Source organism: Musca vetustissima, unplaced genomic scaffold, assembly GCF_032173495.1.
Source record: "Musca vetustissima isolate MV318-11 ecotype Yass unplaced genomic scaffold, APGP_CSIRO_Mvet_v1 utg320, whole genome shotgun sequence".
Lineage (NCBI taxonomy): Eukaryota > Metazoa > Arthropoda > Insecta > Diptera > Muscidae > Musca > Musca vetustissima.
In genome coordinates this window covers 338,708-362,851 of record NW_026875384.1, presented here as the reverse complement: position 1 = coordinate 362,851, position 24,144 = coordinate 338,708, and the positions used below count along the sequence as shown (strand labels likewise).

General features: G+C 32.8%; 1 protein-coding gene across 3 annotated transcripts in view; it reads right to left on the bottom strand.

Moving 5' to 3' along the window:
- LOC133337840 (small ribosomal subunit protein eS21) overlaps positions 1–24,144 on the bottom strand; it is a 378,405-nt gene that overhangs the window by 87,905 nt on the left and 266,356 nt on the right. The gene's annotated exons all lie outside the window — the stretch shown is intronic.

Below are 24,144 nucleotides of genomic sequence, written 5' to 3'. Positions count from 1 at the left end.
CGGAGTGAAACACATTTCGAGCGCAGAATAGTCCACATCATACTAAAAATTGTTTAAATAGAACCTCGAACTTTTTATTCATGTGGACTTTTAATTTCCTATCAAATAGCTAGACTGGTTGAAAAATTTAAGATAATCAAATATCTGAAATGGATTCGACCTTTATATGGAAACTATGAAAAGTTGCAAAGGAGTTGTCGTAGAGCCAACTTCGGTTGGAAATAAATTTAGGACCATCTTTATATAGAAGCTATGAAAAGTTGGATGCAAAGGAGTTTTTGGAGAGCCAACTTCGGTTGGAAATGAGTTTAGGACCATCAACATTTTTAGTTATGACCGGGCCTTTAATAGGTGGGCTATGTCAAAATATAGATATATAGAGTAACCTCGGGTATTGTAGAGTATGCGTTAAATGTGAATCGCTACATATTTCAGAAAAGAATTTAACTGGTTGGATATTTTTCCAATAACAGAAATATACCTTTAGTTGTAGTTACAAGTTATGAGTTTGAACTTAATTTAAAAATATAACAAGTGAAAAGGCGTTAAGTTAGGCCGGGCCGAACTTTGCTGGTTGAATATGAAAATTGTCATTGCCGAAAAAACATGTATGCGTACGTCCTTGGAGGCTATACCCAAAGCGGGGTCAATTCAAGAACTCCAAAATATGGGAAATTTATATTTTATATTTATACTCTTTAAAGGAGAAATTTTGTACCTAATAAGAACCAAATGTACTAAATTTCAGCGAATAGAAAAACGCACACAAGGATATTTTCAACTTTCGGATAATGAAGCTAAGACCTTGAAAATGGGGCGAAAAGAGTGTGTAAATATATGTTTACGTTCCAAAAACACGGAGTTCGAAGTTACGTCCCTTTTCGTTTGAAAATCCGCAATAATCCTTAAAAATGCCGTAAATGTGTTATACCATTAGAGACATATAAGACAAAATCGATATATAATTTTTCTCTCATCAAGAATATGGATTTATGAAAGTAGATCACTGCCAAAACAATGTCCGTGAAGATAAATTGTCTCAGCGAAGACACAAGCCGGGTGGTCCCCAAAGGGTTAATCGAGTAAATAATTTTTGAAATAAAATGCATTTTTAACGACAAAACTGAAAAAATACAATATATTTGAATAAATAGAAGCTACTTAACGTAAATTACGTACAAATATGTAATTTTGTATACACGGTCGATCGCCATATTGCGAAAAACTAAAATGGATGCAGTATGGAACCCACATCATTCGACAAATCTCGAGTAGTACTTTATGCCGAAAAAGAGAATTTAGTTTAACGGATTTTCCCGATTTCCCTAGCAAGTCTCAGCGAAAGTAAAGATCCTGTGTAGAAAACGCCCTGTGTAGAAAACTAAAATGGATGTAGTATGGAGGCCCACTTCATTTGACAGATCTCGAATAGTACTTTCAGGATTTTCTCGAATTACAAGTTATCTTCAATACATAGGTCTATATTAAAATATTAATATTTATTTAAGCTGGGTCTACTATCTATTAATATTTAATTCACCTAAGATTGTGGACAGGGTATTATGTATTTGTGTATATTTTTGTAGCAGACAAAAGGAAACGAGATTTACACTTGGGTCGTTTTGAGAATATGCATAGAATTACTTTTTGAGTTGATTTATGCATGTCCGTCCGGTCTTTATGGTCCCAATCGCAATTATGATCCCAATTGGATGTAAATTGGCACATCTTATTTACTTGGTCCAAGTACAAACCCTGTTGAAATTGAGAAATATATAGATATATAGATCCCATGTATATTTTCGTCCGATTTTATGTTAATTGAGAACCAATCCCCTATATTTCTTTTGATTTGCACGAAATTTCGAATAGCGAAGTCTAGAATGATGTGTGCTAAGTTTTGAGAAAATCAGTTCATATTTAGCTCTCATATATATGCTCTTCCGATTTTATGTAAATTTTGCACTAAACTCCTAATGTTTGTCTGATTGACAAGAAATTTGAGCAACGTATCAAATTGAGACTAGAATGACGTTATTTCGATTTGTTGAAATTGGTCCACTTATTAATTGAATTTTTTTTTTAAATCACTGGTTCAAAAAAAAAAAAAAAATATGTTGGTCTAAGTCAGGGACGTACCTAGGGAACCATTTGACAACAAATAAAATGTCATATCAAGCCTCTTTTGACGATCGAAATCGATTCTTGTGTTTCCATAAATCTAAAGTGAAATTTTTATTTTTTATTATTTCGAATCGATTACATTCTTAAATTCTTCAGTTATATCATAATTATCTTACCTCTAAACGTATATAAGGAAATATTAACCTGAAAGAAAAAAAAGAAATCATTATTGAGTTGTAATTTATATAAATCAAGTTCAATACATAATTGATAATCAATATAAATATTTATGTACTAAAAAAATATGCATTGAATTAAGGTTAATATTAATGAACACTAGTGCGTATGAGTATTAAAATTTTTTATGATCACTCATGCGTGTACAGACAATAAAAATCTTCACTACTCAAAGCGAAAAGAATAAAAAAGAACTATATTAATACACAATTTACATACAACAATATTTTCTTCATTTCACTTATCTTCCAATTCCCAACTGATATATTTAAAAATTCCATAAATCTTCTAATCCCACAAGTAAGATTTGTGTTTCTTTTTTCATAAAACAAACAACAAGAAACCGAAGAACACAAAAATAATTTCCTCTATAATACCTTGTGGATATTCTTTCAACAACAACAGTCAAAACACACATACTCAGATACATTGCGTGGTTGTTGTCATTCAATCATAATTTACATACAAATTTGAATAATCAAATGGCAATGTGTTGCTGGTTGCTTTGATTTGGATTTTGTTTCGTTTTTTTTTTTTTTTTTTATTGTTTAATGAAAGTTCATGTATTACAATAATAAAATTATTTTTTATTTGCTCATAAATGTTGTGAAATTAATATTAAACTAAATTCTGTGAAATCAATGTCGTTGACGAATGTTGAGTCGATGGAGGCAAATTATCGTATATTTATTTGGCCCTGCTGCTAATACTAGTCGTAGTTTATTGACTGGGAAGGCGAATATTTGATTTGATGTTGTCAATAAATTTAACATGCTTTCCAATTTGATATTATTGTTGTTAGTTGCGGGGGCGTTTTAGGTTTTTGGGGAAATCCATAAAATAAAAAAGGGTAGCTAATAAATGAGTAATTGGAGGGTTTAAATTCGTATTTTCTTTAAAAATGGTAGAATTTTGTTACGACCGTTGGCATTTTTTTATGGCATGAGCCGTAAAAATGGATTATATATACGTTTTGGGATCAATTTTCATACAATTAATTGAAATCCTCTTAAAGTCCACTACAGAAGTTTCAATGAAACCATGAAACCGTGGAGCTTTGGAATTTTGTACAAAAATAATTATTAATCTCAAGAGGTTTAGTAATGAGAGTTGGATGTATCAGCTTTGGTATAGGCCCTTGTTATTATTCCTCCCCATTTTATACCCTCAGCCTTATGGCTAATGACGGTGTATACACTATGATACGGTGAAAATGTGCCTCATAGAAATATTGGTTTTAGACCCCATGTTTCTGGGCCAAATTCATTTCGGACAATTTTACGTTTATTTACAATTGTCCGTCCGTCCGTCCATCTGTCTGTCTGTGTGGCGGGTTGGTGCGCACGAAAATTCTCGAAGGGAGTAATCGATTTCATCCAAGCTTTACACATCTTATAATTTCTTCCAAACTTAGTTCAAGTTCGAAAATGGGGTATATTAGTGTTTCTCCTCGGCTCGTTCTGGAACCTTCCCCACAAAATGGTCAAAATTGTGCAAATTTTATAATATCATGCGAACGGACTATCCGATTTGAACCAAACTTTTTACAAACTATTATCTTTACCAAGCCTAGATTAAGTAGGAAGATGGGACCCATTGGTCCACTCCTTCTGTAACTTCCCCTACAAAGGGGCAACACTTTCAATATTTATATACTAGCAAAGTACCCGCTACTTCGTATGCGGAACATAATAAAAAAAATATTTCATATGGAAATCGTTGTACTATAGTTCTGAATTCCACCTCTATTCGTACATTTAATATCATGTTTATTACCATTAAGTACTCTTCATACACATAAGCACTATTTTCCGAAATCCACACATTAGCAAAAACGTACAGGTTCCACATGTAATTCCATTTAGAACTTTTCGAACACATAATTATAAATTTTCAAGACTACCTCTATACCGTCACCTCCACTAAATTTAGTACCAAAAACCCTTTGGTCCTTCTTTCTAACTCTCTGTCAATGACCAACATTCTAAATTTTAGGTTTCAAGCTCTCTTCGTTACCCAAATTCAAATTATTCCAAATTTAGTGAATTTTCTATTCTATTTACTATTGGTACACATAAATTCGAGTTTCCAAAGTTGTCTCCATAGCTCAATACTACACTTCAACAGTAATTTTAATTAAAAAATTCGGGAGTCCAGCTCTATCCGTTCACACGTAATCATGTTGTACCAAATATAGTACTATTTAGTACACATAGGTAATATGCTTCCATATCTGAATTCTATATTCAAACATCAACCATTAGTCCAAATTATGGGTTTCCAGCTCTCTCCATCTAGTGCGTTTAGTACTTTTCGTACACATAAATACGAGATTCCAAAGATGTCTCTATAGCTCAATCTTCAACAGAAATCTTAATTCCAAATTTCAGGTTTTCAGTTCTATCCTTTCAAGCAACATCCAAATTGTACTAAATTTAGTACCACATATACCTTTCGTACCAATAAGTACGAATTTCATAATCTACCTCAGTCCTACACTCCAACAGTCATTTTAATTCCCAATTTGAAGACTTCAGCTCTATCTGTTCACCTAAATCCAACTTCCACCAAATTTAGTACCATTTAGTACTTTTGTACAAATAAGTACGATAAAGCTAATTCCGATTATCACGATTCCATCTCTACACACTCAACTGAGAGTAATTAGTACGGAATTTAGTACCATTTTACACTTTTATACACATAAGTACGAATGTCTTAAACCATTTCCGTACATCAACACCACTTCCCAACCTGTATTCCATTTAAAATGTCAAGATTCCAGCTATATATGTTCAATATATATACAATAGGAACTAAATTCAGTAAAATTTAGTACCTTTAGTACACTTATAGGTCGAATTTCCAAAAACCCTTTTGCACATCTTTCTAACTTTCCATTAGTGACCAACATTCCAAATTTCAGAATTCTAGGTCTTCACGTTCGCTAATAAAAAGGGTACCATATTTGGTACATTTTAGTACTTTTCGTACCCTTCTACTTCCAACAAAACTTCCTGCATACCCCGATCCTACACTCTCATAATGATTCCAAATTCAAATTTAAATGTACCAAATTTAGTACAGAGTAGTACGAATTTCCAATACTTCTTACTAAACCCACACCCCAGTCGGTTCATCCACAATTCAATTTGTACCAAATTTAGTACACTGTAGTACGAATTTCCAAAACTTCCTACTTAACCTAAACCTACACTCCAAGTGATCCTAATTCCAAGTTTCAGAATTCCAACGCTATCGGTTCACTCACAATCCAAATTGTACCAAATTTAGTACACAGTAGTATGAATTTCCAAAACCTCCAACTTACCCTAACCCTACAACCATACAGTGACCCTAAATCCAAGTTTCAGGATTACAACTCTATCGGTTCACTCACAATTCAATTTGTACCAAATTTAGTACACTGTAGTACGAATTTACAAAACTTCCTACAGGTCCCAATCCTAACCCACCACAGTGATCCTAACGCAAAGTTTCAGGATTCCAGCTCTATCGGTTCACCCACAATTCAAATTGTACCAAATTTAGTACATAGTAGTACCAATTTCCAAAACTTCCTAAATACCCCAATCCTACACCCCCACAGTGATCCTAAATCCAAGTTTTAGGATTCCAACTCTTTCGGTTCACCTACAGTTCAAATTGTACGATATTTAGTACACAGTAGTACGAATTTCGAAAACTTCTTACTTACCAAAAACAGAGATGCTAAATCCAAGTTTCAGAATTACAACTCTTTCGGTTCACTCACAATTCAAATTGTACCAAATTTAGTACACAGTAGTACGAATTTCCAAAACGTCCCACTTAACCCAAACTTTCACCCCCAGAGTGATCCTAAATTCAAGATTTGGGATTCCAACTCTGTCGGTTCACCCACAATTCAAATTGTACCAAATTCAGTACACATTAGTAAAAATTTTTAAATCTTCCTACATATCTTGATCTTACACCCCAACAGTGATCCTGACTCCAAATTTCATGATTCTAGCTCTATTGGTTCGCATAAAATTCAAATTGTACCAAATTTAGTACCCATGAATATAAATTACTGAAACTGGTAAAAAATTCCAAAACTACGTACATTACCAGTCCTACACTCCGACGGTAATGTTAATTTCAAATTTCAGGATTCCAGCTCGATTTGTATCTCCAAATTAAATTTGTACCAAATATAGTACCATATAGTACTTTTCGTACACATGAGTACACGCTTCCAAAACCATCTCCTTAAATGGACTCTACATCTCATCCCTAATTCGCATTCCAAATTTCAAGTTTTTAGCTCTATCAATTCACATGCTACGAAATTGTACAAAATTAAGTACATTTTAGTACTTTTCGGATATTTATAGTTCGAATTTCCAAAAACCCGTTGGTACATCTATCCTACACTCAGCGACCACCAATCCAAATTTCGGAGTTCTAGCTCTACCGGTTCGCCAAATACAAATGGTATCACATTTAGTACTTTTCGTACCGTTCTAGTACGAATTTCCAAAAACGCTTTTGTACATCTTCCTAACTTTACATCAGTGACCCACATTCCGAATTTCAGAATTCTAGCTCTTCCCGTTCGCCTAATACAAAGGGTACCATATTTGGTACATTTTAGTACTTTTCGTACCCTTCTAGTTCGAATTTCCAAAAACCCAGCCTTATCTCACGCCTACACACCAACACCAACCCACACTCAAAATTTCAAGCGTCTAGCTTTAGCCGTTTCGTCTGGGCGATGATCTGTCAGTCACTCACTCACTCACTCACTCACTCACTTAACACTAAGCTCTTTTATATATATAGATATAATTTCAGACGAAATGAATGCCCGATTTAAACCAAACTTTGCACAACCTATTATCTTTACCAAGCCTGGACCATGTTTGAATATGGGAACCATTGGTCTACTCCTTGTTGGTTGAATATTTATAAACCCAATATTAGGCGATTCCATTATTTTTTCAAAGCCTAGAAAGGGTCAATATTTATAATCTTGTAAACTTTATTAAATTGAAACAAATTCAATAACCGATTTGATCAACTTAAAAAAAACGCGTTGATAAAAACATACCTTATATAAAGCAAATAATAAAACCTGTGTGTAATTTCGAAGACCTCCGCAATCCATATCTGCATATAACGATGTGACTTCGATTTGAAATTTGAACTGTCAAAATATGATAGAAATCTTTTCGAAAAAAAATTATTTCAAAAAAGAAATTTCTAGGCCCAAAAGCATTTAAACTTTGTGATAATAAATTTGAAGTTCATACTGTCATTTTAAATTATGAAAATTGTTGTAGCAAATTTCAAAAAAAAAATATTTTTTTAAAAAAAATTTTTGAGCATCACTAAAGAATTACATTTATTTACACATGTAATATTGATCGGAATTAATATCCTTCTTTATTTTTCTTGTTGAGAGACATCGTATCCTAACTTTATGTTGACAAATTTGATTGAGATAATTTTCACATGTCAACTGTCACATTTCGCCTTTAAAATATTATCCCCTTTTCGAAAAAATGGAAATCTCCATGAAATTCCTTAAAACCAAAGCAAAATGGTCGTCATTCTTGTTCTGTTTTTCTTCCCGCCGCACATTTTTTTTTGTGATTTCATTTCATTGTCAATAAGGTTGTTATTCTGGCGCTTTCGTTATCATACATGTCCTGTTCATTTATAACCAACTATGGGTTTGTGTGTGAATGAATGGCTGACTGACTGACTGACAACACAATAGCGCTTAAGTTTTGCCGGTTTCTGTTATTTTTTCAAAGGACAATCTAAATGGGCTTCCTGCACAAGCTCACACACACACATTCAACATATATACATGCCCTAAACTGGTTTAGGATGGGAGGAATCGTTCCAATACCCAACGCACCCATTTACAAATGTTTGGATGAAGAAGAAACAGCAAAAAGACTCGTTGCCATTCCATTTTCATTCATTTTAATGGAACGTTTGTCGTCTAAATGTCTGGATTTCCGACATAAAAATTTAGCTTTTATAGGCCTTCTGTATGAAAGTCAAACGCCGATGATGGCTGCTCGGCGACAAATGGCTGGCGGGAAGAATTACTACAAAAGGCTGTACAAGCAAAAATGTTGGGCGAGTGGAATAATTGTGGTTGTCTGTGGCCCACACACACACACAAATACATTGTCTGCTCGCGTAGCATAACTCAGAAAAAAACATAACAGCCAAACAAGAATTTCAACTCGATGAACTAGTATTCGCATGATGTTTTTGCTGTTGTTGTTATTATCTTTATCAGTTTCACATAAAAAAGGTTGAGAGTTAAAGCAACATAAAATCACGTACGCACACACACACACACACACATAGTCATTTTAGGACTAGGCTACGCAATTTTCTTCATGCGGATACACATTTGCAGATATGGTCTTCTCCTTTAAGTTTATGAACATCATTGTTATTGTTAGCAAGGCGTAACGTCTTGGGGGGTAAGGGAGGGAAAGGAGGAATATACAGGACTATGTTAAAGTGTTGCTGCTAGGTTTGGTCTACTAGTTGGATTTTTTGTTTTGGTTTTATGTCAAGTCAGTTTCGTTTATGGTATTTCAAGAAGTTTGCTAACAATTCTAATGAAATCTTGGCATGAAACCCGAAGAAAAAACCAGCAGCAAGAACATCAACAATAACAACATCATGAATGTCAAAACTACTTGTAGAGATAATATGCGCGTTTTTTCAGCAGATTATGGGAAGGATTCATGCAATGAATTTTTGAATTTAAAAAGGCTTTCTAAAAATCTGAAACATATCGCTTTCACATTGAATAATTTTAATTAAAAAAATGATTAAATTTAAAAAAATAAACAGAAAACTCGCAAACAAATATTCAGGTATCTTTGACACATGGGAACCATTCCCTCACACAATTATGGACTTGGTCTTGGCCATTGCAGTCAATGAAATCAAAGTCCATGAATGGCGAGTAACCAAAAATTTATAAGTTTTGGAGAGTGTGTGTGCGTGTTGCGTTTCTCGAAAATTTGAGAAATTATAGTCCGTCCTCTTCATGTCACAAATATCAAAACTTTTGGCGCCGTTGTGACGTTTTTTATATTTTATTTTATTTTTTTTTGTTCAACATCTTCTCATTGTTGGTGTATTCCTTACGCGTTCGCAACTAGTCAGACGTGTAAATATTTAATGAATCAAGAAAAAGTTTTTCTTGTTCATGTCATATTTCTTTCTTTAGTTTTCGTATTTTGTTGTTGTTATAATAAACGCCTAAGTGATGGCATCAAAGTCAAATTAAACGTAATAAGGGTCTGACAGTTATTTGTATTTTTTATTTTTATTTTACTTTTTTGTTGTTGGCAAAAAATCATGTAAAAAAACAAAAATCAATGAATTGGAAATGGGGTTTATTTATTGTTTAAATCGAGTTTGAAATTTTGCAATTGAAGCTAATTTTATGGTTATTTTTTCTTAAATTCAAAAAGCCGTTTGAAAAGTTTTTTACAAAACAAATCAAATAATAAAAAATAAAACAATTTTAATCCAATTGTAATTGAAAATTTAGAGAAAAAAGAAAAGATTTTATTTTGTGTGTGTAATAAATAAATATTTAAACAATGTTGTAAAATATCGAATTATTTTGATTACCCAATTTGTTTAGGTTTTACGATGTAAGTCCACTGCTTCAAGTTCAAAAATATTTATTAAAAAATTTTCGCCTTGTAGGTCCATGAAAAAAAATATTTATTACAAAATTCACGCCTTCTTTGTACTCAAAGAATTGTTATTAAAAATCGACGCCGTATGTCTCTTCAAATATTAATTTAAAAAAAAAATTAAAAATTCTCGCCTTGTAGGTCCATGATAAAATATGTATTAAAAAATCCATGCCTTATGGGCACTTCAAAAAATATTTATTAAAAAAATCCACACCTTCGCCATAGGTCAGGTTCTAAATTTTTGAACCGGATATTCAGATAATAAACCAGATAATACGGTTCAATAAATTTATCGCGTTTAGTTCTCCAATGATATTCATATAACGTATTTAACCGGTTTTATTATCTGATAGGGAGTGAGGAGTTGTTCCATTCAATGGAAATATAAAAAGTGAAACTAGGACTTTTATTAAAAAAACAAAATATGGCAAATTTCGAATTGTCGGACAATTTTTTATCCGTCGCATTAGAATTGTGCAATATATATATATATATATTTGCTAGTCAATGATGTCCGGAGTATGGCATATCAATTCCACATTCCTCTGAAGGCTTCAGGCAAACTAATTGATATGTACCACTCAGAAGTGACCTTTCGTTTTCAAGTAAAATTTTCGTCACCTGTCCATTTTTCCGAAGAAACAGGCTACAATTTGTCTTCGAAGTGCTTTTTTCGCAGTCGTTCCGTAACGATATGCTTCAAAGCTTTATGATTGGTGAAGAATCACTTATAGTAATAATATAGAATCCAAAGATTAATTATTCCAATGGATGATGTCACATAAGCCAATGCCGGAAAATTCGAACCGAATTCTGTTGAATTTTGTTCTCATAGATTTCTTTAATTTGCAGGTGTGTCGTACCTCAATACGATGACATTAAACTACACTTGAAACCATTAACAGCTTATCAAGATATTTCGACCAAAGACATGTGCTTATAATTCTATATCAAACCGATTCCGAAAACTTCTTCCCATTACCACTCTAAATTTTGAATTTTTAGAAAAATATTTTCTATTTGAAAATGAAATAAAATTCGTCCATTGAATGAGGTGAGGTGGGGTATTGTCCATATACGACCTTCTATGTGCAAGCAACAATTGCTAATAATTGCACCATGCTGTTCGCCAAGGGTCTTTACCTTCTCATATCTTAAAAAATAATAAATCGACACATTTCGAATTACAAACAATAAAATTTTACATTTTCCCCAAATGAAACCACCAATAAATAAACATTTCTTTAATGATTGATGATATTTAAGCTTTCAACAACAAATGTAAACATATTATCAATGATACAACAGAACATCGAATGATTAAAAAATAATGATAAAAACAAACAGCTAAATGAAAAGAAAATTAATTTCCGATTTTTTACAATGCCACAGATGAACGAACGAACGCACACACGCACACACTGAGTGACATTACAAAAATTCTTTGTTAATGCTTAACAGAGGTCAAATCAATCAAAATGTAATTTAAATTAAAATAAAACACAATGAAATCTTCCGACTTCCAACGTCCAACACAACAACCAAATGTGCGATGATGGTGATGTGATGATGCTGCTAAAGAAGTTCTCTATAGGCCAAAAATGTGTGCGATTATCACAATTTTATTTCAGCCACAAATGAAATGAAAAGAGACAAGGTGAAAATGAAAAACTACAACAACGTACATTGAATTTGTTGTTTGGATTTTAATTTGATAAACAAGTTGTTACAGGTGTGGTGGTGTTACCCCTGCCATGTGCTGATGTTGCCTCCCTAGGGGTCTCCACAACATTCACCTTGCAAATGTCAAGTTCAGCCTTCATTCCAACTACACTATCTGTGGTCAAATGCGAGCATTGTTTCTCACAGTTTGTTTTTCTCCCCCCTCTACCCAACACCCTCTGGGGGAACCATTACAATTCGTTTACAAAAATAAACTTTAGTTTGTAGACGCTGCTGTCGGACGGTCGGCCGGTTGTTTTTTGTTTATTATATTTTGTTGTCAATGTTTTTATTTGTGATTTTTTTTTCTTTCTTCGTTGCTTTCCATTGAAATAAAATAAATACTCGCCTCAATTCGAATCATCTACATCATCACCAGCCGACCGGTGTGCCTGGACGGCAAACAAAATTCAACACCTAAACACACTAGACATAGAGGCCAACCAACCAATCAACAACAACAACAAAATTAGAATGGAAACGTGGAAAAATAAATGGGGTTTCTTTAATGTTTGGAAAATTTAATGTTGTGATGTGCAAAAGAAATAAATGAAAGATATTTGGTGCCAATTTCATTTGAAATAATGTAAATTTTGAATTAAAAAAATGAATTTTTATGATAATTGGTATTTTAATTAGAAATGTCAAACTGAAAGATATTTGACACATAAAAGGAAATATAAATTAAATTTAAATTTTGTTATAGAAAATAAGTAATAATGGCCTTAAATCCACGCCTCTTAAAGATGCCTAAAAAAATTCTTTTATAAATCCAAGCCTCTTAAAGATGCCTAAAAAAATTCTTTTATAAATCCACGCCTCTTAAAGATGCCTAAAAACATTCTTTTATAAATCCAAGCCTCTTAAAGATGCCTAAAACATTCTTTTATAAATCCAAGCCTCTTAAAGATGCCTAAAAAAATTCTTTTATAAATCCAAGCCTCTTAAAGATGCCTAAAAAAATTCTTTTATAAATCCAAGCCTCTTAAAGATGCCTAAAAAATTCTTTTATAAATCCACGCCTCTTAAAGATGCCTAAAAAAATTCTTTTATAAATCCACGCCTCTTAAAGATGCCTAAAAAATTCTTTTATAAATCCACGCCTCTTAAAGATGCCTAAAAAATTCTTTTATAAATCCACTCCTCTTAAAGATGCCTAAAAATTCTTTTATAAATCCACGCCTCTTAAAGAGGCCTTAAAAATTTATTTTGTAAAACCACGCCTCTTAAAGATGCCTAAAAATTCTTTTATAAATCCACGCCACTTAAAGATGCCTAAACAATTCTTTATAAATCCACGCCTCTTAAAGATGCCTAAAAATTCTTTTATAAATCCATGCCTCTTATAGAGGCCAGAAAAAATTGTTTATAAATCCAGAAAAAAATCGTTTATAAATCCACGCCTCTTATAGAGGCCAGAAAAAATCGTTTATAAATCCACGCCTCTTATAGAGGCCAGAAAAAAAATTGTTTATAAATCCACGCCTCTTATAGTGACCAGAAAAAAGATCTTTTTATAAATCTAAGCCTCTTATAGAGGCCTAAAAATGGACTTAAACCAGGAATGGTCCGTGTGACGAATTTTTAGGTTTTCGACTGTCAAAAAGGTGTAAACGTCGAAAACGTCATATACCTGTAGAACATGTAATAAACGTAGTAAACGTCATTTATATCAATATTATCAGCATTCACAGTTATTTTCAAGAATATATATTATTTTTACATATATCTGACTATTCCTTACTAGAACTGATAAAAATTTTTAAATTTTTTCGAGAAGAAAATTTTGAAACTTTTTCGAGAAGAAAATTTTGAAACTTTATATGGATTTGAGTAAAGCATGCGTAATTTCCGAATTGATTAATGGAAATAGCTATTTTGTCAAAAACCTAATGGATTTGGGTAGGTTTCCTTTCTGACGTATGTATTATACGTCGGTCATTTACGTCACTGTTTCTGACAGGCCATCTCTGACTTAAACTACTTCCAAAATAAACGACGCGTTTATAAATTATTAATTTGATCCAATTTTATTACCTTCTTTCTGAAGACCTTGATCCCTAATATCCTATATTTGTTTTTACTCATATTTTCCACACATTACAGTCATAAATTTTGTGAAATACAAATTTCAATATCTTCATCTAAAATTCATATAAATCGCTTTCCGCCTTGTTTGTTGCCGTAATCTATTTACTGCTTATGGCCAATAAACAAGAAAATTAAAATTATTCTCTATATGGCGAGAATAAACATAATATTTATATGAGGGGTAAATAGAAGATTTTCATTTCGACAAGAATCGTAAAAGACATCCAATTGAGGAAGGAAGCAATGCGAGCAATGAAACAAACCATATTTGTAAATGAAAATGATCAGCAGCAGAAACGGCAAAAATTGATTTTGTCATAGATGGCTGAATCGCTTCTGAATCGATAGCCAAGCATCATGAATTTTTAATGATGACCATGTCTAATTTACTCGTCCATTCGTTCGTTCGTTCACTCACACATTCGATCGATCGTTTTGTATTTTTTTTGTGTTATTATTATTAGCTATGAACATTTTCAATTAAGACATGAAAATGAAATTCATTTTCATTGCTTAGCATTTTTCGAGCTTTTCTACCAACAACAATTTTTTGTTCAGAGATTGAGGAAATGGCGCGATTGTGTGCATGTGTTCGATACATGTGTGTATAAAAAGTAATTAAAATGTTGAATTTTTATAAAATATGATCTAAATGAAAATAACTTAATGCATTTCCACACTGGAGAACAAACAACAAATTACTGAAAAATTATTCGAATATATATGAGAAAAAAATAAACAATATCTTCCATATAGCAACGCGACGAGTTCATTATTTGTTTGACGTTTTCGAATATTATGATAATCGTTTTTGTCGGGAATGAATTTATTTCTTTTGGGTGAGTTTACTTGCAAATTGTATTAATTGAAATGAAAATTAATTGACTTCCTTTATTTTGTTTCTAAATGAAAAAAAAAACAATTATGTGGTTTTTTGAAAAATTATATTTCGTGTGAATTTTTATTTGGCCACACGCAAATGCCGAATTGATGTATATGGTTTGAAATTTATGAATCGTGCAACGGAGTATTCGTTTTCTTTTGTTATACAAATGAGACTAAAAATATTCTTCTTGGTGGCGACAAAAAGTTTTGAATTAAAATCGGGATGTGACCAGCCAATAATTAAGGATTCCAGTTGGATGTTACTGAATGAATGAACCCAATTTTCCATTTATTTTCGATTTCACTATATAATAATATATGAAGTCCTAACAGGGCAGCAGAAAAACTATTCCCATCCTCTCCACCAAGCAATAGATTTTTATGACTACCCCTGCAGCATGTTTACATTGTTGTATTGTCATGACTATTAAACATAAGCGCTCATAAAATATTTTCTGCAGTTAAATTATGATAAGGCAGTTTAATGGGCCTACTACCAAACACACACACTACAAAAATAAAAAATCCATATAATTTATATACATATATATGTACATACACAGATATGTATACAAGTTTCATTATTTATGTGGTTACGCTTTCATAATTTTCATTTCATTTTTTTTTGCGGGGCCATGATAAACGTGACGAATAAAAGCCATACGAAAAAACGCAACAGCAACAAAACTACTGATGCCAGTAGTAGTAGCAGAAGTATTTTTTTATGTTCAAATCAAACTCCATAGAATTCTCATGAAAATGAAATGAATCACGGATCTCGGCAGAAGGGCAATTCAAGGTTAGTTTCAGTGGAATATCAATTAATCACTCACATACATACATATGTGTATATGTGGCGAATCACATACACATCACTTCAATGTGATGTGAGACTTGAATAACAATGATTCCGAATGATGCTGGACTCGGCGGCAACATTCAAGCTTAGAAATTAATAACAAATATTTCGGAAAAAGCAATCACAAACGGAAGCTGGACCTAATTAGAAATGAATACTCTAAGGTTTTCGGTTTTGGGAACTTAATTAAAAGTCAATAACAAAATATTATAAAAAAATATTGACTAGATTTATTGTTGGCATCACCTAAAATTATGCTTCAGTTTGCATTATGTTTGTTACAACTTAAAGTATGCTACGATTTCCAAGGAGCAAATTTAAAGCTTACAAAGGGGAGTACTAATTGATTTCGAAGCAAATTGCAATAAATTCGTTTATACCACAAAAAATTTTTGAAGTTTAGAGATTCACCTCGAAGTTGAGGTATAACCGACCGTTTAAAACCAGATTTTATTTACTTTTGTTTCAGTCTTGTTGGTATATACAACTTGATTTGAGTTATAATTACTTAGATGGCTTGAGGCAGAACATTTGTTCCATAAGCCGAGCTTATGGTTCATTTCGACAACGATATTCCGTAGATCAGCCCATAGATCTTCCGGAGAATTTTTCTTTCAAACACTCCAAGTGCTGCCTGTCATGCTTCAGATCCTTACAAGAGTACCGGTAGTATCAGTCTCTTCTAGAGTGTGAGTATGGTCTGGCGAGAGGTGGCCTTGTTTCTGAACGTAGACCATAGTAGCATCTGTTTTGCCAACACTATTCTTCTCTGTATCTCAAAACTGATGTCGTTTGTTTTTCTTATGCCGGTACTGAGGTATATAAACTACTTCGAAGCAGTAGTTCTCAAGTTCCACAGTTGGTCCGAGTCTACTGGACTCTTGCGCGTTGATACCATCAGTTTGGACTTCTCGCCATTTACTGCCAGTACCACATTGGCAGACTCCTTCTCAATTTATTTAATGTTTGAACCATTCGTTCAAATGTTCGACACATTATGTCGATGTAGTCGTCGTTGGTGAGTATCATATGCTGTACATTTGCATCTCGCATGACCTTTTCCAGCAGGATATTAAAAATTTTCATAAACTTTCAGCTTGTCTGAATCCTCGTTTGGTATTGGGGGCTCCTAGAGGTCCTTTCCGACTATATCTTCTGACCTTGTGCCAGTTAATGTTATCCTTCATATCCGTATTCACTTTGTAGCTTCAAACACCCCTTCGCGGATTGGGATGTCGAATGCGGCTTTATAATTAATGTGAAATGTGCCGATGTGTTTTCATGGGTCTTTTCCAAGATTTGGCGCAGAAAGAAAATCTGGTCAATGGTTGATTTTCCAGGCCTGAAGCTGCATTGGTATAGTCCAATAACGTCATTGACCATTGGCTTCAGTTGATCACACAGTACGATAGGACTTTATATGCGAAGGAAAGGAGACGTATGCCTCTATATCTTTCAAATATCTATATCTATGCAAATATCTTCTTATCTCCTTTTTGTGCACGGGACACAGGATGCTGAGGTTCCAGTCATTGGTTATCACTAATCACTAATCAGCTGATCTCCAAAAATATAAAAATTCTTCATCAGAATTAGACCCACCTTTAAGTATACCGACTGTCCGTCCATATGTCCATTATGTGCGCTGTGTTCACTATTTTGCAGGTTGAGTTCGTAAAAAATAGGTTCTGATTTTTTATATTGCCGATTTATTCGAAATATTCATAGCGTATCTCCAAAAATATAAAAATTCTTCATCAGAATTAGACCACCTTTAAGTACACCGACTGTCCATCTGTATGTCCATTATGTGCGATGTGTTCTGGCCTAAGAAAACCCCTATTGTTTTTGATAATGATCCGTTAATATATAGGGGATGAAATGGACTAAACATTTTATTTTTGTTTGTTTTCTGGTCGCTCTAGAGGCCACAATTACCAAGATAAAAAAGCACCCATATAAATGTTCCGAACGATTTTAGGTATTTTGTATGTGCACTTTATAGTGGAGTGTATGATTATTTGACCTTGCCGAACTTAAAGATATTAATTTTGATCATTGGAATTTAAAATTTTATAGGGAATTAAACCTTTGGACACCTTTATTGCCGACAATATCGAATATAGGGTATAAATTAGTCGACTTTTCTCCTTGATTAATAACTCTTCGTATTTGCTTTTTTGAATGTGTACTCACAAATATTTAATGTTTATCGAATATGTTGTTGTAGTTTCTTTTTAACAATTTTTTTCCCAAAATGATTTTTCATCCGGTTTCCTTTTCCGCTGAATATTTTATGGATGCTTTGGTATGTTCCAGCAAACAAAAATGGCTACTGTTGTTGCTGTTGCTGCTGTTGTATTCTCTCATGAAGGCAGTTCTCGTTTGCGAATTCTTTATTGTTACAATTTATTTAAACACTTATAAATTTATTTATACAATATTCCAACAACAAAAACAACAACAGTAGAAGTGGCAGCAACAAAATTGTGTTTGTCAGAATATCCCTGTCACATAATAAACAAGGCAGCCAGCCATCCAGCCAGTTTGGCTGATGTTGAAATATGGCAATGTTTCACAGCAGCAGCAGCAGCCACCAAAGGTATTGGAGTGGAGAACAAATACTTGTTATTTGCGAAAAAAAAAATTAAATGACAAGCATTCGTTCGCATGACAAAAACACAACAACAAATATGATACAAAAAAATACAACAACAATTTAACCTCCACCCTGGATGACATTTTCCACGATGCGTATTCAATATTAAATTGAAATTGTAGCGACCTGACAAAAGAGCGACATTTTATTTGTTCTTTTCTTCTTTTTTGCGTAAAATATCACAGTGAGACCATACAATTTGTTAAATAAATTCCAATGAAACAAACAAAATACCTGCAAATAAAGAAATCATAAAAAGATTCGTCAATCCCAACAAGAGCCAGGAAAAATACACATACACACACAAAATATCTGACAAACTGTCATTCTTCAGTTTTTGTTTGAACACATTCCATTATTCATTACATAATACACTTGAAGTGGATGCCTTAATTGAATTTTCATAAATTTCCTGAAATTTTATTGAAATATAAGATTTTGTTGTCTATAATGCAAGTGACCCTTGATATTTGATATATCAACAGCTTTTTATTTTCTCATAAAAAATAAATACATAAAAAGGGTCTTGTTGCTATTGCGTTGTGATTTGTAATATAGCCAAGGACATTTATGTAACTCTGGTTAAGTTTCCAAATAAAAATTGACCATTTTGTTTTGAAGGATTTAGTATAATAATAAATCCGACCTAATGAACTTCAGAGTTTACAATATTATTTCAAAGGATATATTTATTTGAAATGCACACCATTTTTATTAAATGTGAAAAGATGAAACTAAAAAAGAGACTGGGAACACATTTTTAGGCATTGAAAAGTTTTGTGTACCAAAACAGGTGTATTGTACATAATTCCAAATAAATCACTATAGATATCGAAATATTTAAGATAGAGCTCTAAAATGTTGCACAGACATTAGAAATCCAGGTTATTTGAGGACAAACAATATGTTATCAGTATAGGTCCATATTTTCACATATAAACGTCATGTTAAATGATTTTTATTTTACTTCGAAAGGACTGTAATTTGGCTTTTCGCGTTCTTAGTGGATAAAAAACTACCACGCATTTTCTAACCCCAGAGGATGTACTTTGACATTTCAGTTTTTGGGCAGGTACAATATCTATTCGCTAGGCTATTTTTGGGGTATAAAACTTCTCGCAGAATTCACTGTAATTTAGTATTTTGTTGTTGTATATGCTAGCACATCTCCCTTCCAAAATTTTCATATTGAACCAGCAGCTTCCACCCCACCCCTAAAATAAAATATTGTGTACCTTGGTGATAGCTTCAAATAGCCAACATGCGACGTCAACATCGGTTCACATCTACAGTAACAGTCGGGTTTGGATTACAAAAAATTGCGCTGTAAAATTGTCGTATTGGTATACATTTTGCTATGTTCCCCATATTTTCATTTCAAGTAACTATCAGTATATGGGAAATTACAAAATTCTTTTAAAATTCCATTAAAAAAAATTTGAAAAAATTTTTTGCGAGCACATTTATGATTTTTGGTACATAGTTTAAGAAAAATATGCTGATTCGAAATCTGTTCGCGTTCACAAATTCGGATGCTGCGCACAAAAGTTATAGCGGTTTTAAATCTTGTATTTCAAATATAAATTAAATGAATTTCTTTTTGTTGTAATTCGCGAATTTTATCACAAATGGTTAAACACCATTGTTTTCTTTGCATACTAGTCAAATCGCACTGAAATACGGTTTAATAGTCGCGAAAAACAAATAGAAACATGAAGATATCGGAAAATAAAATAAATTAATTTTTGAATTAAAACAATTTTTTTTTTGAATTTTCGATTTTTTTAGTACGGTTAAGAGGATACGGTTTTGCCTTAATCTTCTAAAATATACGACGCTTTCTTCTGCAAATTCTTTTAGATGATTGTTAAATATCGGCAGATTCATCTGAAAAGAGTTTCGACGTCATTAATGGCTAAATATATTGCACTTACAATACATAAAAATGATCAATATTGAAAAGCTTGCAATTCGCGAATTAGTTGAAATCAGTTGATGCGCATGCGATTTTCGTATAAACCGAATCAATGTCTTTCAATAATTATTAATTTTTCGATGTTTAATTTAGCGGTCAAAGTGTGCCACTCGATGCACTTTACTATGCAAAAACCCTAAGAATGGCTAAAAATCACGCAACGTGCATACGATTTTTATGCGCATCCGATTTTAGTAATCTCCTATGAAAATACGCAAAATGACACCTATTTTAAAAGGATCGGTTAAGAACCGCGGATGTGCCTCCACAATCAATTTTGGATAAAATACGCATATTATTCGCGTATCGATGCATTTTTGACCTATTTCCACACAGATTCGCGAATTTGACAATACAAGCATAAATGCACGTAAAATTAATTCGAAGAAAACCGCGATTATTTACGCGAATTTGTCAAAATAAGTTTTTGCAGTTTTTCCCACATTCAAGGTACCTATATCCGCCGTTTTATTGGACGGAATTCAACATGGATGGGCTCATTAGATCCGGCACGTAAAAAAACTAAAATCACGCGGGGTTCCACGGAATTTGAATGGACTTTCTTAATTTTAGACTCAAAAAATATGTTTTTTATAAAAATTTACGCACTAAATTTTCGTCTTTGGAACCCAATTGCAAAGAAGCTACAGTGAGCACATTCATGAGATATACACTAAACGAAGCAGAATCACGAGTTCTACGATCCTATAATTAGTTTTTTCTATTATCTGGATGCGCATCCTAATTATAAGAAAAATTCAAAAAACACCGAAAATCCGGCTTCAAAATGTCAGCATCCTTTTTGGGTGGATGCAGTGATTATATCGAAAAATCATACATTAGAACCATATTGTCCATGGGGTATTCTGCAACTTAGTCACTGATCACATGTGCGTGCGTTGTGTAGTTTAGCCACAAATCGGGAACGAATACAAAAAAACTCGTTGGCTTCAACACATTTTCACCCATTTTTTTACATTACCACCATCACAGCTTCAACGCAACTTATTATTTATTACCAATATTTCAAGATTTTGACAAGAACACTTCATTTTATAGAATTGAATTTAAATTATATGCAATATGTTCATATTTCGCGAGTTATAACCTTGCAAACCTCAGCTTCAAGGAATTTAAAAGATTTTTGTAATTTCCCATATGTATAGTGGAAGGTATCTAAAGTTCGGCCTTTTTCACTTGTTCGTTGTTAATATATTTTTCTACATAAGGACCTTTTAGTAGTCTTCTTCAAGTAGAATAATTGTTAGAGGATCAGATAAAAAATCCTTCGAAGAACATCCAGAGGTCTTAGGAAAGCCTTGCAGAAATCTTCGGAAATATGCTTTTATAGAAGGGTATTTTCCATATATCTTCTATAGATAGTGGGCATATTTCTTAAACTAGAAGCAAAAGTCTTCAGAATGAAAAAAATCTGCTTTAAAAACCTTCCAGAACTCATGGAAAAGTAACATCTTTAGTATATGTTCTTAGTATTTTGTTAAAATTTAGATATACCAATGTGAAATATGTTCAGAAGTGGATTTACTCAGCAGCTCTGGAAAGTAGCAAACCACAATAGTATTTTACAATTAAGTGGTGAACCCCTAACATAAAATCGGACGAAATTATTTATGAGACATATACTACCCAAACTACTAAAGGTTCGTACCCCATTCAAAAATATTAAAATTGGTATTTACAAAACGCTTGTTTTCTCTATACAGAATATTTGGACTTTAAACATAACTGTGGTATCTATACACTTCTGATACCAATTGGTCTTTGGACAATTTTTGTGGGAGTTAATATTAGTAAATTGTGTACGAACCTTTAGTGGTTAGGGTCGTATTTGTACTATCACAAATTTGGATATGGATCGTCTTGTTTTAAATATTATAAGAAATGCGATTGATTACAAACATTTATTATCATACGTAACTGAAATGAAATTCATTAGATATAAATCTCCCCCAATGGATTTAATATTTAGTAATAGTATTATTAAATATATACATAGAAATTTGTATTCTCCAAATATTTTTATAACAAAAACTTAATTACTTTAATATCTATTTTAAAAACACACCTTTGTATATTTGTTTCCCATTTTTGATCTATAACAAAATAATAATATTGTAATAACCTTGTCGTATTTTTGTTGTTAAAATAACCCAATGGTTTTATATATTCTATTCTCGTTGTTGTTTTCAATAAATATATAAATGTAAATAGCTGTAAAAGTTTGGTACCCAAATTGCATGTATGTCTATATGTATAGCACTACGAAGTGTAATGATGTAAATACTTTTAACCTTAAACTTCTTGACCTTAATTACATTGAACAAGTGAAGATAGCAAAACAAAAAAGAAAATAAAAACACACACACAATCAAACACATTTGTATATAAACAGAGAGAAAATGAACAAAAACCTAGAAGAGAAGTGGCAAACAAAAAATATTCGCACTTATGTAGAAGAAGAATAGTTGCAGCAACACATCTGGCCAAAAACAAACAAAACAAAACAAAACAAAAAACACACTAAACAGAATTGTAAAATATGGCACAAAAACACATGCACAGACACACACAAATGCATCAAACCGAAAACGAAAAACCAAACACTGTAATATAACAAAAAACCATCAAAACGAGAAAAACTAATTACACACACGCAATGCCTAACAGCAAACAACAAAAACAACAATTGTTCACACCATCATGGCCAACAAAAAGAAAAACACTAACACCATCCAAAACACTAACAACAATAACAAAACAAAAAACACAACCAACATGTTTGGGGCTTACAAAAAAAAAAGCATTTACACTCAAATGTACATATGTTTGTATGTCAGTAGATGTTGTATTGGTCATTGCCAAAAAAAAACACATTCGAAACTCTGCAGCCAAAAGAACACAAAAAGATTGCTAACACAATTGGACAATACACCATGAAAAGACACTCACAATTGGAAAGCAAAACCATTTAACCAAAGAAGGGCAAGTTGTTTGCTTGACCGCTCTCCCTACGCCACCGACAACACCAACACCAAACACAACAACCACCACCACCAATTTCCCCAGACACACAAATTGCCCCTAAATTTACCAGACAACAAATATTAATGAATCTTCTTCTTATTCTTCTCTCTCTCCCCCATTGCACTACTTCAGATTCAGCTCAAGAAACAGCCATAATGAGCGTAAAAGGATACCCAACAACTTGAAGCCGAGGAACAAGTTCAACTAAATGAATGCATCATTAGAAGCAGCAAATACGTTACGATCGGTTAAACTTGAACGGCAGCAGCAACTCCAACAACAACGGCACAAATTGTTATTTGCAATGACAGCAGCGCCGTCGTCAATTCTTCAGCAACAACAAATGAGACAGACATAAAGAAAAAAAAATAACAAAACACAATACCGAAAAGCTTTAAGTTGTGTTCGATTGAATTGGAAGGGAAATAATTTTCCTTCGAAAAAAAAACTCAAATAGGCTGTGAGTAAAAAGCAAACTGTGTTAATTGCAACTCAAGCCACAACTTTAAGGCAATACACGCAGCAGGTCGGCCTCAATTAAAGAAGAAGACGAAGGCACAACCCCTGAACACAATAATTTTTCTAAAATCAACTCAAGGCCTAGCCGAATAGCAATTTATAACCTTTGCTCGTCTGCGAACACATGTGTGTGTGCGTGTACACATGTGCAGCTGTGTAAATGTCTGAGTAAGATCTTAGAAGACCGCCACTTATGTCAGTGTACTCAGAACAGCACATCTGTCTGTAAAACACTCGCACACACTCACTCCCTCACAAAAAAGGATGCATTTCCTTCAAAGGATATGAATGG